Source organism: Lipotes vexillifer, unplaced genomic scaffold, assembly GCF_000442215.2.
Source record: "Lipotes vexillifer unplaced genomic scaffold, Lipotes_vexillifer_v1.1 scaffold385, whole genome shotgun sequence".
Classification (NCBI taxonomy): domain Eukaryota; kingdom Metazoa; phylum Chordata; class Mammalia; order Artiodactyla; family Lipotidae; genus Lipotes; species Lipotes vexillifer.
In genome coordinates, this window is record NW_006792323.1 from 943,536 (window position 1) to 961,662 (window position 18,127).

The following is an 18,127-nucleotide window of genomic DNA, read 5'->3' on the forward strand; positions in this document are numbered from 1 at the left end:
TATAAGCTTTTGGTCAGTAACTCAGATAAACTCTTTTTAAATTCACAGCTTTGGGAATTCCCTGGTGGTCCAGTGGTTAGGACTCTGTGCTTTCACTGCTAAGGGTTCAGGTTCGATCCCTGGTTGGGGAACTAAGATCCCAAGATCCTGCAAGCCACGTGGCACGGCCAAAAAATAAATAAATAAAGATTTTAAAAATAAATTTAAAAATAAGTGAAATAAAATAACAGCTTTATTGAGATATAATTCACATATCGTACATTTTAAAGTCTACTATACAGTGGGTTTTAGTATATCCACAGAGTTTGTACAACCATCACCTATACCTAATTCCAGAACATTTTTATCACCCCAAAAAGAAACCCCGTAACCATTAGCAGTCACTCTGCATTCCAGCTCCCCTCAGTCCCTGGCAATCACTATTCTACTTTCTGTCTCTATGGATTTGCCTGTTCATATTGATGGGCTCATATCATACAACATGTAATCTTTTGTGACTCGTTTTTTTTTTTTTACTTACAGTAATGTATTCAAGGTTCATTCATGTAGTAGCATGTATCAGTACTTCATTCCATATAATGACCAAATAATATTCCATTGTACAGATACAAAGTTTTGTGTATCCATTCTTCAGTTGATGGATATTTAGATTGTTTCCGTTTGCTGGCTATTATGAATAAAGCTGCTATAAATACTCATGTACAGCTTTTTGTGTGGACACTTATTTTCAGCTCTTTTGGGATTCTAACCTAGGATTAGAATTGTTGGGTCATATCATAGCTCTACGTTTCACTTTTTTTTTTTTTTTTTTGTGGTACACGGGCCTCTCACTGTTGTGGCCTCTCCCATTGCAGAGCACAGGCTCCAGACGCGCAGGCTCAGCGGCCGTGGCTCACGGGCCCAGCTGCTCCGCGGCATGCAGGATCCTCCAGGACCGGGGCACGAACCCGTGTCCCGAACCCGTGTCCCCTGCATCAGCAGGCGGACTCTCAACCACTGCGCCACCAGGGAAGCCCTATGTTTCACTTTTTGAGGGACAAACTTTTCCTAAGGCATCTGCACAATTTTACATTCCCACTAGCGATATATGCTAGGATAACATGTTCTAAGGTAAAGTGCTCTGAAATCAGTTATCAACTCGTTCTAAGGTAAAGTGCTCTGAAATCAGTTATCATCTCGTTCGGTTGGTTGCCATATCATCATGAGACATATAATGACTCACAGCAAAATGGAGTATGATATTAAAAATTTGTCAGGGTTTTCTGATCATTATCCAAAGGAGAGAGATGTGTGTACCTGGTACAGGTCATCAAAGGTATGCCCTTAGTAAGCTGGAGAGGTGTGGAGAAAAGGGAACCCTCCAACGCTGTTGGTGGGAATGTAAATTGTTGCAGCCACTGTGGAGAACAGTACAGAGATTCCTTAAAAATCTAAAAATAGAGTTACCATATGATCTAGCAATCCCACTCCTGGACATATATCCAGAGAAAAGCATAATTTGAAAAGATATGTACACCCCTATATTCATGGCAGCACTATTTATAACACCCAAGACATAGAAGCAACCTAAATGTCCATCGACAGAGGAATGGATAAAGAAGATGTGAGATACACACACACACACACACACACACACACACACACACACACACACACACACAATGGAACACTACTCAGCCATAAAAAAGAATGAAATAATGCCATTTGCAGCAACATGGATGGACCTAGAGATTGTCAAACTAAGTGATGTAAGTCAGACAGAGAAAGACAAATATCACATGATATCACTTATATGTGGAATCTAAAGAAATGATACAAGTGAACTTATTTTCAAAAAAGAAATAGACTCACAGACATAGAAAACAAACTTATGGTTACCAAAGGAGGAAGTGGTGGGAGGGATAAATTAGGAGTTTGGGATTAGCAGATACACACTACTATATATAGAATAGTTAATCAACAAGGACCTATACTGTATAGCACAGGGGACTATATCTTGTAATGACCTATAATGGAAGAGAACATGAAAAAGAATATGTGTGTGTGTGTATACATTTATATATAACTGAATCGCTTTGCTGCACACCTGAAACTAACAGAATATTGTAAATCAACTATACTTTAATAAGTAAAAAGATACACACTGATTGTGGAATGAAGATAATTCATCACACCTTTCTACAGCCTGGATGAAAGACTTCAGGAGTACTTCCTCTCCTCTTTGGTTTCTCTGGTACCCTATACTGAGAAGCAGTTCCACGGAGAACAGGATTAACAACTCAGGACATACTTAGCTTATGTTAGTAAATGGGCCTCTGTGTTAGTAATCGTTTGGTTTTTTTTGAAAGTTTGGTGAATATTAATTAGTCACCTTCAGCCTGATCATCTCTGAATGAACTAATGACATCCTACTTCTGCTTTTACAAAAATGCTGAGAAACTGATTGAGGATAATCACACTGGAATAACGCCATCCTTGAGCATCAACCTTAGCAGCCAGCTGGATGCTCCTTCTCTGACAGCTTTCCTGAAATGCGTCACCTGAAAGAGGGTCATTGAAAATGTACTTAAAATGCTTTCCTTGAAGGCAAGGTTTTGTGGGGGCGGGTGGGAGGGTGCTGGATGGCCAAGTGGCTTAGCCACTGGGTGGCTGGGTGAAGAGAGGGAGAATACAAGAAAGGGAGGACTTCCCTGTTGGTCCAGTGGGTAAGATTCCGCGATCCCAATGCAGGGGGCCTGGGTTCGATCCCTGGTCGAGGAACTAGATCCCATATGTGCGCCGCAACTAAGAGTCCACATGCCACAGCGAAGATCCTGCGTTCTGCAGCTAAGACCTGGTGCAGCCAAAATAAAAAATAAATCAAAACAATTAAATCTTAAAAAAAAAAAAGTGAGATGGAAGGAAGCAGAAGACAGTGTGGTGTGATGGTGTTTGGAGAGATTCTAGGCTCTGCCACTAACAGACTTTGTGGCCTTGGGCAGTTTGCATGTTTCTGTCACACTTGGCACTCTCGTTTGTGAACTGGACATGTTAGTCACCACTTGAAGTGGTTGACGTGGAACTTAGGAACATCCAACACCACGCCTGATACCTAGTACATTCTCAGCAAATACTAGCACTCTTCTGGTTCTCTGTTGGTCTGACCAGGGGCTGCCCTCAATATTGGTCAAGAGATCAAGTTTGCTGGCCGTTTTACATTCGGACTTCGCTTTGGATAACAGCCTCGCATTCCTATCACCAAACATGGGCACCCAGTGAAAGCCTGGTGAGTTTTCTCAAAGAACTTCGCAGCCACAGTGCATCAAGAAAAATATGAATTTTCTCTGGGGATCAGGACCTGGATATTTAACTTGTTATCAGAACACAGTGTGCATCCTAAGATCTACAGCCCTCTCTGTGGTAGCTAGCAGTGGGCGATCAGAGATCATTCTTTGTGACTAAAACAATTTCTTTCCCTCATATGTTAAACATCATTATGGATTCTTCATGGGACCCTGTTATTATCTACTTTGTGTCACTTTTGTGAGTTTCCTCCTCTGCCTTCCTCATCCCTCAGAAAGGGTGCAATTACAAACTCACAAAACAATTGAACTGTGAGTTTGAAGCAGCATTTCACCCTTGGCAACCAGAATCCTTAATCATTATGCACCTTGTAAGTGAAAAAATAAAAGCTAGTATTTTATCTTGATGAATAAGAGTCAGTACTCACCATTTAGGGCTCTCACAGAGCTGATAATACGGGTGAAAAAACTAATTATAAATTCTGGTTGCAGATAGATTTTATATATATTAGAGTAGTTTATGCAACACAATTTTATTTATTTATTAGTTGAGCTGCTAAAGTCCAAAGACAACTGGAACCTGGTCTTTGAAATATATGTAACTATTGACAAAAATACATTTTAAATGATTATTTTGTACCTTTGGTCTGCTGGACAAGTAAAGGCCACTGTGTGTGTGTGTTTGTAAATTCATTTATAACATTCGTTTCACAAGATTTACTGACTTTTCAGTGAGATTTCCTAAAGGTGAATTTTTCCTTCTAAACTCTGATTTATTTGTGACTATCTTTTTATCTATTGTGTAAATGTACGTCCGTAAATATTTCTGTGAGGAGTGGTGTTACACATTGGACTAATCTCCAGGACTTCAATGCTTCAACCAGTGGGTGAAAGTATGTATGCATTTAAACATCAAACTGTGTAGTTGTCGTTGTTATTTATTAAAAAATATTCGTGGATACTTGGGTACTTGCCACTCCACTGTGATAGAAGCAGAAGAACCAATATTCTACAGAAAAGATGTGGTCCCTTCCTGCCATCAAAGAAATGCCAGTCTACTTGGGAGATGTGAACGAAACATACGTACATGAACAATCTGCAGAATATGCTGTTATCTTTACTTACCTGTCTTTTCTCGTATTGTTCCCTCAGTCTAGAAAATCCATCTCGCTTTGTTGTTCCACTCTTATTGACATAATCTCCTCGAATGCAAGAGCAAAAACAATGAGTAAAACTTGTCTAATTATTAAGGAGGAATGAAAGGAATTAAGAAGAAATTGATTAAAGAGGTATATCCCATCAAGGGGATGTGGTCCATGTTTTCTTAAAATTTATACAGGAAAAAAACGCAGAACATTGTGCTGGGAAGTAGCTCATGATCAGACATATAACCATGACTTCAGAATCTTTATAAATATTTGAGCAAACGTTAATGAAAATTTATGAACAACAACTCAAAGGACAGTATTCTCAAAAAGGACAGGAGGGGGTCAGAAATAAAATTCTGACCATGTCATCAGTGGAGCAGAAAAGAGAAAGGAAACTGAAGAAACTAATTTGGCCGCCTGTGGTGTTTTCTGATGAACCCCGATATTAAAACGGAAGACGTTAAAATGTGGGGAAAGATAAGAACATCCAAGGATAAAAATAAAGAGTGACACAGCCTATTTTTGAGAGGTCTTGGGTGGCAATTTATGGAGTTCTATTTTACCTTTGTCTCATTAAACACCATGATCAAGAACTAGAGGAGGGCTTTGGCTTCATGCTTATAATAATTGTCCAAGACATTATAAAAGAATTCCAAAAGCTCTTGACAGCCTGGAAAAACGGACCAAATCTTACCAAGGAAAGTGTAAATTGATCAAAGGAAGATTATACACTCACATTCAAAAAACATCTGCCCTAAGTGGGCTAGAGAATGAGCTTAGCAGCGGCACTGGTAGTGGCTGACAGGAAGTTGAGCGTGACTCAGCCATGTGGTATGTCTGGTTGGTAACATCATTTGATGCTCCAGTGCAGATCAAAGGCTGGGCTGGTGAACCACACTTGGAAGAGCCTGTTCTGTCTGGGGACCACATTTCAAGGGAAAAGTTGACCAGCTGGAATATGTCCTGCATAGGGGACTGTGATGATGAAAAGGTGGTCAAAACCATCCTCATAGGAAAGCACATATGAAGAGGGCTTTTATCCTGGAGAAGGGGAGACCCTTGTGGAGACCTGTGAAAACTGACTTGAGGTTCTGGAAGGGCTGGCCTGTAGAAAAGGGGATTATGCTTGACCTACGTGTCTAGGAGAGTAGAACCAGGGCAGAAGGGTGGGAACCAAAGTGAGGCAGGTTTGGGCTGAGAAGACCTTGATGGCATCTCAAGTTGTCCACATAGGAAACTGGCTTCCTCAGGAGGCCTGCTCATTAGAGATGCTCAAACTGAAGGCTCTGGCCCCAAGCATGGGCTCGCTTCCTCCACCTCGTCCCAGACCCTTCCTGCCCGCTACTATTCATCCGTCCCTCTTCCTTCCCTCTTTCCCAAGCCCTCATTCCTTCCTACACCTCGTAGCCCCCTCCATCCCCCGGTCCCTTACGATAATTATAGTCCACCCCCCCGCAAGCCATGTCTGATGCTACCCCTACTACCACCCTAGCTTCTCAGTCTGGAAAACTCAACCTTTCCACCAAAGCGCACGTCAGCTGTCTGCTCCAGAAGCTCATTCAGTCTGTTCCTCATTTGTATACACGCTCCCCCACTCCGTGTGGAGCCACTGAGGTTTCAGGTTTACCTGTTACAGCATCTATTGTTATCTTAACTGACCCATGAGCCTTCCAGTAAGTACTTCAGTCAGGATGACTTCTCCATACAAAGAATACAGAAGATGGCAAAGCAGTTCTGATGTTTTTCTTTCTAAGCAAAACCTATTTTTATTTTATGCATGAATCAAAGCTGTCTGTCTCCTTTCTCAGTAGAGTCAGACCTCTTAGCCTTTGTCATTGTTTTCCAGCCAAGTCAGGAGATGCGGGCTCCTCTCCTAGGCAAGTGGAGGGAAGCTTTTCTTTCTCAGGCTTTGTCTCTCACACATCCATGTGGGAGCCAGTCAGTGTGGAGCCAGCTTCTCAGCCTGCCTTTTTCTCTCTTGGGTTTGTTTCTGGAACTCTTTCCCCTTTCTCCTCCCCCCATGGTGTGTGTTCGTGTGTGGCTGGTTTTCTTGGGCACAAGCCCAGCTGAGTCTCAGCTTTGTTTGTTGTTTGTACTGACTGAGATCAGCCTCTGATACCCAGTGGTCAGAGTTCCCTGGGATAGGGGACCCCAGTTGCATTCTTTCAGGCCTGGGCAGAAGACGGCAAATGCAAGAACACCAGAGCTTTGCAAGTCCTGGTTCACAGAGAAGAAAGCTGCAGTATTTTGTGTAGAATAAGAAATACATAACTCTGTGTTTCGGGGGCTTTTATATTTATATTTTTATTTTTTAATTGAAGTAGAGTCGATTTACAATGTTGTGTTAATTACTTCTGTGCAGCAAAGTGATTCAGTTATTCACATATATATACACATTCTTTTTTTAATATTCTTTTCCATTATGGATTATCATAGGATATTGAATATCATTCTCTGTGCTCTACAGTAGGACCTTGTTGTTTATCCATCCTTTACATAACAGTTTGCATCTGCTAATCCCAAACTCCCAGTCCATCCCTCCTCCACCTCCCCTTCTCCTTGGCAGCCACAAGTCTGTTCTCTATGTCTGTGAGTCTGTTTCTGTTTCATAGATAAGTTCATTTGTGTCATAATTTAGATTCCACATATGAGTGACATCATATGATATTGATCTTTGCCTGACTTACTTCACTTAGTATGATAATCTCTAGTTGCATCTGTGTTGCTGCAAATGGCATTATTTCATTCTTTTTGACAGCTGAGTACTATTCCATTGTATACGTGTGCCACATCTTCTTCATCCATTCCTCTGTGGATGGACATTTAGGTTGCTTCCGTGTCTTGGCTATTGTGAATAGTGCTGCTGTGAACATTGGGGTGCATGTCATAGATAACGTTTTTGGAACCTCTGTGTTCTGTTTTAAGCCAATTAAGAATTCCTAATTTAAAGGAGATTTGTCCCAGTTATCGGCCTACCATTTATACAGAAACTGAACAGACCAAAAAGTTCAGTGTTGGGATTTGTTCACACTCCTTTCAGTAGGAGAAAAGAGTAGCGGACCTCCAAAGGGCGGGGCAGGGTCTCCCACGATCCCGCAGGAGACAGAGACTTGCCAGGCTCTCAAGCAGAAGTCAAGAGGCCACACCCAAGGGGTGAGAACAAACCAGAATGGAGCCAAGTCTTAAAAATGGCTACCTGTGCCCAACCCAGCTTAATGCTTGACTGGATTGGAGCAGCCCTTCACCTCATCTGCCAGCCAGAGGAAAGGGGAGCTTATGTCTTGTGAGAGATGTCATCTAGAGCTTCTCCTTCAAGTTACTGGTGCCCATTCATTCAGCCTGATCTCACCTGTCCAGGCCCACCGCGGAGGCTGGCTGACCTTGAGCAAGTTGGTAAACCTTGCTAATCCTTGGTTGCCTGACCTCTTCAATTAGGATGATGGCGGAACCTACTTAACTGGCTTATGTGTCCTTGAAAATCAAGGGAGATGGAGACAGCAGAGCTTAGTGATAAGAACCTGGCCTCTAGGGAATTCCCCTGTGGTCCAGGGGTTAGGACTCGGCGCTTTCACTGCTGTGGCCCAGGTTCAATCCCTAGTTGGGGAACTAAGATCCCACAAGCCGCATGGGGTGGCCATAGCCCCTAGAGAGTCATCACTTACTGAGCAATGTGGGGCAAGTTAACGTCTGCTACTATTTCTTTATCTGTAAAATGGAACTAGTAATAGTGTCTACCTCCTAGGATTGTTACAGGAATGAAATGAGTTAAAATTTATAAAGCACTTAGGGTAGTTTCCGGTAGGAAGTGTGTGCTCTATATGTATTGGTTAACTAAAATCATTGTACTTGGCTCAAAATGAATGCTCAAGAAGTGCTGGTTTCTCTTCTCCTTATAATTGATGATGATGATGATGATGATGACCACCACCACCATCGTCACCACCCAGTTATTAACTTCCTAAACCCTGCTCCATTTGACTCTCTGTCGCCTTCCCTTCGTGAAACCCTCTATTCCCTTGGCTCCTGGGACACCACCCATGCTAGTTCTCCAGGCTGTTTCCTGCTCGTTGCTCCTCCATCTTTTTCCTGGACCTCTTACATGCTCTGGTCCCCTATCCACAGCCCACTGTTCTTCTCATTCGTGAGTGATGTCATCCAGTCTTACTATTCAGATTATCCCCCACATGCTGATGGCAACTCCTGTTTCCAGATGTCAAACCCATCTCAGCAGTCCAAGCCCGCATAGGTTCTAGAGGTACCCGTGTGGCTGTCCACTATGTGTCCCCATCTGGTGACCCCAGATCATTCAGAAAGAAGCTCATCGTCTTCCCTCTAAATCAACTTCCCCTCCTCCTCCGGCATGTGAGGGCACATTTACCTCCTGTCACCCAAGCTAGAAATGCAGAGGTGGTTCTGGATTCCACCTTCATCCTCGTGCCTCACTTCCAAGCCATTTTTCTGGCCAGTGTTTCCCAAATTGGTACTTTCCTTCTCTTCTGACTCCCCACTGCCCTAATTCTGGCTCTGCCACCTCTCACTTAGACCTCATATGTGGTCTCCTCTCTCTTGGCCTACCCTCTTCAAGCTTGCTGCCCCAGTAATTTTCCAAGACACAAAAAGTGACCCTATTATCCCCTGGATTAAAGCCCCTCCGAGGCCCTTTCTCTCATAGGCTAAAGATGATGACTCCCTATTACGGAAGCCATAATGTCTATCCAGACTCATTTTCGAACATTCCACTCCTCAAGCTTTCTTCACTGGATCGGTGAAACTAGTCTTCATCCAAAGTCCCCTCACTACAGGTGTCCACTGGTCATCCTCTGACGCTCAGCTCAGCTGTGATCCCTCCCAGAAACTTCCCATCTCTATCACCCCTCTCTCTTTCCACGTACAAGTTGGATCCTACCTCTGTATCAGTACCACAAAGTACCACAAATGTAGTGTTGTAAACAATACAGATTTATTCTCTCACAGCTCAGTAGGTCTGAAGTCTGATAACGGGTCTCATGGACTAAAGTCAAGGCTTCAGCGGGGCTCATCGCTCTCTGTAGGCTTCGGGGAGCATCTGTTTCCTTGCCTTTTTCAGGTGCTACACGGCAGCTGCATTCCTTAGCTCGTGGTCCCTCCCTTCAGCTTCAAATCCAGCAGTGGCTGGTTGACTTCTCCTCCCGTCACATCCCTCTGACTTACTCTGCTGCTTCCCTCTCCCACTTTTAAAGACCTCCTGCTTGCTTTGGACCCACCCAGAAAATTCAAAATAATCTCCCGATTTTAATGTCAGCTGTTTAACAACCTTAATTCCTCTTTGACATATATGTAACATATTTATAGGTTCTGGGGGTGAGAACCTGGACGTCTTTGGACAGGCTGTTATTCTGCCTACCACAGTGCCCATTTCTGTGTTCCCACAGAACTCTGTCATTCCACGTGATAAATACCATCATAGAATTTTGTGGGGTTTTTTTGATTGAGATATAACTGACATATAACATTGTATAAATTTAAGGTACAGCATGTTAATTTGATACATTTATATATTGCTGTAGCAGTTGTATATTTGTCAGTTTCCCTGACTTAACTTTGACCTTCTTTAGCATCTATTCATTTTTGAATCCCTATATTAAGAAAAAATAATAGACCCTCAGTAAACATTTTTGATCATTCAGATACCTAGGGATAACCTAAATTCCCTTTAAGGATCAGCACAGAAGAGGGGTCAACCTGTGCCCAGTAATTACAGTTATTCATATCAATAATTCCATTTCTGTGAAAACTGGTCAACCAATATGTGATGTTAAGAATATAAATTGCATTACTCTTATTGCTATACTGTCATTTACTTTATTGTTATTATGTATTAGACATTGCTCTTAGTGCTTTTCATGTGTTAATCCATTTAGTTTTTACAACAGTCTTCTGATGTAGGTACAATTTCTACTGCCCATTTCATGAATGTGGAAACTGAGGCATGAGACATTAAATAGCTTGCGTGATGTCAGCCAGCTTGACATACAGTAACACTGAGTGATCCCCTTTATTCTGCCAACCCCAACAATCCCTTCTGTGGTCAGTCTACATAAATGGGAGGTCGCTGTAGTTAATTCGAAATTTTGTTTATTTCTCATGAAACCCAATAGCCTTTAGCCTCACGGGTTTAAGGAAAACACTGAGTGAATTAGCTCCATCTGAGATTTTTCAGCCAGGCAACTTCTAAGACATATACGCCATGGGCCTCAAGTGTAAAAATGAGCCATGGATTATCCTTCAAAGCCACCTTGGTCTTTGGGAAAATCCTTGGGCCTAACTGTGAGTCCACACATGATCATTTTGTCAGTTTGATGAGAGTCAGTCCCAGGGGAAGGCCACTGTGCCCGGGAGGAGAGACGGAAGGAAGGAGTACATTAAATCTGCGGTTGCTCACAGCATCTGCCTTTCATGCTGCCGCTGGGGGACATGCTGTCGCCTCCTCTCAGTCAGAAATTCTGTGTCTTCTCGGCAGTTCTTGGGGGGGAGCCCTTGAAGGCATTTGCTCTGACACCCTTGTTTCTCTTAGACCCCTGGAAAGAAGTAGACGCCATCAAAGGCAAGGGGTATCAGGAGCTTGTTTTGTGCAAGGGCGCAAGAGAATTCGTAAGTTTTCAGGCAACCCCCTCACTTATTTCAGCAGTTCAGTTAGTGGCAGAGCAAACTAGTAATACGTATTTATTAGCTTGGGTACAGTTTTTTTGGAGGGTGATTCTGTTTTGTGGCAAACAGCTTGTTTACAAAGCTGATGATATTTTTCACTGAATTCAAAGCTCTTGCTAAACAGTAACCTGATTGATTTAGAATCTGAGGAAGTGGAGGAGAAAGCGTGAAGGACTTTAAGGGGACAGCATCATCTCAGGATGCCTCCGAGAACCCTCAGGGGTAAAGGGAAGCTGTTTTTCCTCCACTCTATAACCATGGTGGGCAAGAGCCACTATCCTATTTCTCACGAGGGAGAATGGCTAAGGCATGACTTCTTGCCAAAGCTCGGATGATGCCTTGTGGAGTCAGTCTTCCTCTTGGTCTTCTGTGGCTGGCATCCTCAAAAAGTCTGCGAGAGCTGATTGAATAACTTATTCACGATGAACTTAGCAAAATTATATATTGCTTTATTCTAGTGCAATCCAATGTGTTTTTTTGATGGAAAACTAACATGTTTATTGATTTTTATAAATTTAATCATTACAAAAACCATATAATTATGTTAGAAACGTATTCTCCCATTCTCCCACCTCAAGATAGAGGACTGATTTGACCTTGATTCAGTATTGATTAAGCACCTGCATTTTCCTCTTACTTTATTTACAGAGTACATCGTATTAATTTTGAGCAGCTATGGTATATTAGGCATTGTCGGGAAACTGTGGCAGCCCAGCCTTCTAACTGTTCAAGCACCGAAGGCCTCTCTTTAGAGATCAAAAGGCGGCGTGAGGCCCACCCTGGCCTCTAGCGAGTCCACTCCTTCACCTCCCACTGCTGCTCACAATTCTCTACACAGGTGATTTCATTGTTTTTATTTTTATTTTTTTCTTTTTTGAGAATGTGAGCATTTTCTTTTTTTGATTTTTATTGGAGTATAGTTGATTTACAATGCTGCGTTAGTTTCAGATATACAGCAAAGTGTATCAGTTATACATGTGCATCTATCCACTCTTTTTTTAGATTCTTTTCCCATATAGGTTATTACAGAGTATTGAGTAGAGTTCCCTGTGCTACACAGTACGTCCTTATTAGTTATCTATTTTATATATAGTCGTGTGTATATAACTATTTCCTAGCTCTCCTACCTACTTCTTTGATCTGTCTTCATTTTATCACCTCTTGTTCAGTTTCTTCTTGTTGTTAGGAATAAAATGCCATCCTTGACAGTGGAGTTTGGAGGCTGGAATCCTACAGAACCCTTACCTTTTCCACATTTGACTGAGGTTATTTTTATTCTGTAGAAAATGTGACAGACTCCTTTTGAAAAGAGATTTTTAGTGTTTGGGTATTATTCTGAAATACCGTTATTCACATTTGGGAGTTATCTGGGTGGGAGTTCATTCTGTAAGAACTGAAGGGCTATATAATTTGTGGTGATTCCAGTATCTGGTTATTAAATATAAATTAAAAATCAGACCTTTATATATAATAATGGCATGGAATTAAGTACTCTCATTTTCTAGTGTTTATGGATTGAGATATTCAGAATCAACTATAGAAATCCAATATGGAAAATTGACAAATGTATACAGATAATGCTGAAACTAATATATTTTCTTAATTTTGATAATGTCTCAAGGTTTTTGTCAAATCCTAGAAAGGTTATATTTTTCCTAAATTATCTGTGATTCTAATGTCAAATTTCTTGGAGCATATTATTGAATGGTAAAATTTTTAATAAAATTTTACAATAAAAAAATCTGTACTCAGATGAGCTGTCACACATGAATCATCCTCTTTTGTTTTACTTTATTTATGTATTTTTAAATTTTATTTGTTTTTTGGCTGCATTGGGTCTTCATTGCTGCACGCAGGTTTTCTCTAGTTGTGGTGAGTGGGGACTACTCTTCATCGTGGTACACAGGCTTCTCATTACGGTGGCTTCTCTTGTTGCAGAGCACCGGCTCTAGGCATACGGGCTTCAGTAGTTGTGGCACACAGCCTCAGTAGTTGTGGCTCGCGGGCTCTAGAGTGCAGGCTCACTGGTTGTGGCACACGGGCTTAGTTGCTCTGCGGCATGTGGGATCTTCCCGGACCGGGAGTCGAGCCCGTGTCCCCTGCATTGGCAGGGTGGGTTCTTAACCACGGTGCTACCAGGGAAGTCCAATCATCCTCTTTTAATCTTTTAAGGTTTATGGACTTCTTTTCCCCTTCTCCATTAGAGAGGATTTGGTGACCATCCTTGGTTTTTAGAAAGAGCAAACATATCCAACATTGAAGGGTTCATCATCTGATGTAGAAGAAATGAATCTTAATGTCCCAATTGGCATTTATATGTGCACGTCAATGCCCTGGGAAGTGCCTTACCCCCTGGGGAATTCTTTTTTGTTCAGACATTTCTGATTCACGGTCCTCCAGGAAATGGAAAAATAATCCAGTGCTACGTGCTCTTCAAAAGCAAATCTATCGTTTCCATGTCATTTTCCCAGCTCAGATCTTAGATGTGGTATATTTCAGCTCTGGTCCCCAGCTGGGTCACTGCCATTTGGTAAACTCCAGTGTTGCCATGAAGAACTCAAGAAACAGCAGAGTTAATGAATTTTAGCCCCCTCTTTCATTCTCTTCCACCCACCTTTCCTTCCTCGCTGTGCTACACAAATTCCAGGGGTGTTCTTGCCTCAGGGCCTTTGCACTGGTTGTTCCCTTTGTCTGAGATGCTCTCTACCAATTGTTCATTTTCTTGTGTCATTCTGCTCTCTCTCAAATGTCATCTTATCATAGAAGCCTTCCCTGACAGCCCTGTCTAAAATGTCAGACCCTCTTCACACCTTAGAACCCCTCCTCCTCTTACCTGCTTTATTCTTCTTCCTGGTCCCCAGCATTACTTGATATTGAAGTTTTTATGCAATTGCATGTTCCCGGCCTGTCATACCTGCCTCACCACCAGTTAGAGCAAAGCTTTGTCTGTTTGAATACCTGGAATCTGGAATAGTACCATGCACATGAGGGGCCCTCAATAAAGATTTGTAGAATAAATGGGTGAAATGCAAATTTTCTCCTCCAGTATGTAAGGATGCTGAATACCAAAAGTGATTATGACTTACCTTGGTCCCTTGAGTAACTTGTCAAGCCAAGACAGTATGGTGTTATGGAATATATTTTTTCAGGTATGTTGCAAAATACATCTCATCTTTGAGCTATTAAATAATAGCGAACTATAGTCATATTGCTGGATCACTTCAGAAGAACACAGAATAGTCATAGAAATGAGACCATGAATCTCCTTTAGTATTCTGAAATGAAAGACCACGAGCAATAACCTGTTATTTATTGTTCCTCTAACTTGGATGTCCTGTAAGGTCAGTGGATCATTGACCAGCAGCCATCACTGAGAGGCAGCAACACATTGTGGTGAGAACAGAGAATTTGCACCTGACTGCCTGGCTTCAAGTCCCACTTCTTTCACTTAATAGCTGCGTGGCCTTTGGGCAAGTTAGTTAGCTCCTTTAAGCCTCAGTTTCCCCAACTGTAAAATGGTAATACTAACAAGACTTGCTTTGTAGAGTAGGTGTGAAGATCCAGTAAGTCAATACATGTGCACCGTGCCTAGAACAGGGCTATTATTCAATCATTTTAAATTAAATAGCAGCAAGAATGATAAGTTATTAAAATAATAGTGATTATAATAACAACGTGGAGTCATTTAACAGTGACTTTAAGGACATTATGACTTTGTTGTTAGATCCTAAAACATTTTTTAACAAAATAGATACACTCTCGTTGACATTAAGAATGTCATGTTTAAATGGGCAAAGGACTTGAATAAAAATTTCTGCAAAGAAAATATGCAAATGGCAATAAGTATATGAAAATATGTTCAACATCACTAAGCATTAGGGAAATGCAAATCAAAACCAAGTGAGATACCCCTTCATACCAATTAGAATGGCTATTATTCAAAAACGAACAAAGAACAGAGAGTAAGTGTTTGTGAGGAGGTAGAGAAATTGGAATCTTTGTGCATTGCTGGTGGGAATGTTAAATGGTGCAGCCACTGTGGAAAACAATGTGTCAGCTCCTCAAAAAATTAAAAATACGATTACCATATGATCCGGCCATTCCACTTCTGAGTATAAACCCAAGGAATTGAAAGCAGGGACTCCAACAGACATTAGTTCACACATGTTCATAGCGATAGCATTTACAATAGCCAAAAGGTGGAAACAAGCCAAAATGTCCATCACAAAACCAGGTTACATGCAGGTCTTGCTGGGAAAGAACAGGCCATGCTATCACTCCCTGATAATTCATACCTGCATACCACTCTCAGTTTACGAAACATATAAACATGCATCACCTTGTGATGTCCTCACAGACCCCCTTGAGGTAATATTGTTCGTATCCCTATTATGCAGATAGGAAAAGTGGATCTCAGGAAAATTAAGTGGCATAGTACCCAAGGTTACATTACTGGCAAGTTTGGCATCAGGTCCTCAGCCTTCAGGCACATTTTCCCGTGCTCTCTCCTCTAAATCAGCCCAGCCTTTGACCAGATCTTCTTTTCCTCTACCTGTCAGTGAAATAGAAGTGATGCTCATACCTGGGCAGGCAGAGAACCAGAGGTCTCTCATAACCTCTGTTTTACAATTTTTAAAGTGAAATTGTTAGGGATACTGCAATCCCCAAGGATGAAGGACTATGAATTAAGTTTATGATCCCTCCATTTTCTTTAGGGTAAATCAAGAAGAACTGTCTAGCATTTACGAATGAGATAAAATATCAAGATAGAGGTGGCAGGGGTTTGCATTTCTATGGGAATGATATGGTTTTTCCGTGAAAATTAAAGTGCTAACCAAAACAACTCCCTGTTGGAATGTCATATAGGCTAAGCTACCAACAGCCCAAGAATCTCATCTCAAATGCATGGCCTAAAAGAGTGTCTGTTTCCTGAACTGAAAGACGTGATCAGAAAAGTTTAGTCATGTTCCTTGGCCAGAGGCCTGCCTCTGCATTAGGAGAATTTGGTGCTTTTTGTGTTTCTGGGAGAATAAGTTGATATTGGCATTCAAATAACTTGCTTTTGGAAGAGTTGCCACGGAAACGTTGTCGTTAGATGAAACAGTAGCTCCACCTATGATATGATTCTTTCAGGCATTTGAGAGCAAGGCAGTTGCTCTGAGACCCTTGCTATGCCTCAAACTCATCCCCATCATATACTTTAACACGCCGAGGCAGGAGTTTTCTCATACAATTCAGTAAATCTTGCTTATAAAGGAAAACCAAATACACAAATCACTTTTTCAAAAATCAGTGTTACCTGTGCCTTTATTGTCACAAACCACTGTCTGCTAAGGTATTTTTTTAATGTCCAATCTTGCTAAGCAAGCTAATGACACATATAGCATGAATCAGCAACAGCACACTTTAAAGTTAAAATATTTATCTTTGTCCTCCTCAAATTTTCTGTCATCTACCTGGTTGGGACAGTTCTGAGACCTTCTTTTCATTGTCCAATAGTGGTCACTAGCCAGGTGTGTCTATTTAAACTGAAATATAAAATAAAGTGAAATAAGGGTTAAAATTCAGTTTCTTAGTTATACCTGAAACATTTCGACTACACTGTAGCCATGTGTGGCTGGTAGCAGCATCTTAGTGCAGAGAACACTGCGTCTCTGCAGAAAGTTCTATGGACTGTTCTGTGCTTTGCTTTAAAGACTTGTTCATCTTGGGCTGTGTGCCATCTGGTCCCACGGAGGGGCCGGTGGGAGAATTCGCCATTGCACCAACTGAAACGCAGCTGGCGTCAGCCAGTCAGGGCTCGTAGGTGTGCCACGATCTTCTTCTCTGGGCACCAGTAAGGTGATTTTGCAACTCCCCAGTGTCTGTTAACAAACGAGTCTTGAGGTCACGATAGCGTTGCTAACTTGGTCTCCTCCTCTATAGCAGAGGCCTCTGTTGGGCATGGCAGTCATCTCCAGCAGGTGATGCCCTGCCTTTGAAAACTGGCTTTTCTCCAAGATCACTCAAATACTCTGCTAGGCAGCAATTCTCAACTACAGATTGGAATCACCTGGAGAGCTTCTAAAAATGCGCATGCCTAGGTCCCATCCTCAGAGCGCCTTAATTACTCCGATTTGCAGCCAGGATTCTTTAAAAATCCCTCCAGATAATCAGCTATGCACCCGGGGCTGAGAACCACGGCCCTAAGACCTGTTCCTAGCACCTCAAGTAGTTTTAGTCCAAGGCACCTCAGCCCCTGGGTCAGCCACAGGTAGCACTAAACAGGGATACCGGAACCCAGGTTCAGTTTCCAGCCCTCCTGACTGGCTGTGGACCTTGGATGAGTCGCTGTCTGCCTGGGCCTCGGGATCTTGCCCTGTTCAGTGAGAGGGATGATCTCCTTCACATCCAGCTTCTATCAGTCTAGGAAAATACCAGTTCCTACTAATGTGATCAGATAGAACCCTTCATATTAAATTATGGGGAGAAATCTTTTCTCTTTTGGCATCGCAGTTAATTCCTATGCATTTTATATCCACTGTAAGCTGATGCTGTACAAGCCTCAGAGAGCCCCAAGCTTACCCAGATAGCCCCCGCTTCTCCGTGTACTAGGGGGACGGGCCACCAACACAGAGCATTACTATCCACTGTGTGAAGTCCAGCTGAGGCTTCAGTGGCTTTTATGTGGACCCACGTGTTGTATCAAGTACAGAATCATCACTGTTGATTGGACATCTAACAAGGGGCTCTAGCTGGCCTCAGCTATTGTGCATGACAAGCTAATGTTTCTTTTTATGTCCCGAGTCTTTCCTGGTCCTCATTTGTGCAGTCGTTTCATTTCCTTCTCCAGAAGTTTCCACAACTAGCCTTTAAAATCATCACCTAATGGGCACTGAGGTGAAAGGTATTATTTTCATGACATTCTGATCTGGTTATGACTTGAGTTTCTTCCCTCTTGCTTTTCGCCAAAGCAGGCTGGCTTCTTAGAGGCTGCCTAATACATCTTTGAATGGCCCCATCTCTCATGGG

The 18,127-nt window shown here is 42.1% G+C and overlaps 1 protein-coding gene and 1 non-coding gene across 2 annotated transcripts in view; both read left to right on the forward strand.

Annotated features, from left to right (window-relative positions):
- Positions 1–18,127, forward strand: part of RARB (retinoic acid receptor beta) — a 445,056-nt gene that overhangs the window by 75,760 nt on the left and 351,169 nt on the right. The window lies entirely within an intron of this gene.
- On the forward strand, positions 7,964–8,035 carry TRNAE-UUC (transfer RNA glutamic acid (anticodon UUC)). The gene has a single exon. It is a non-coding gene; the product is annotated as a tRNA-Glu (tRNA).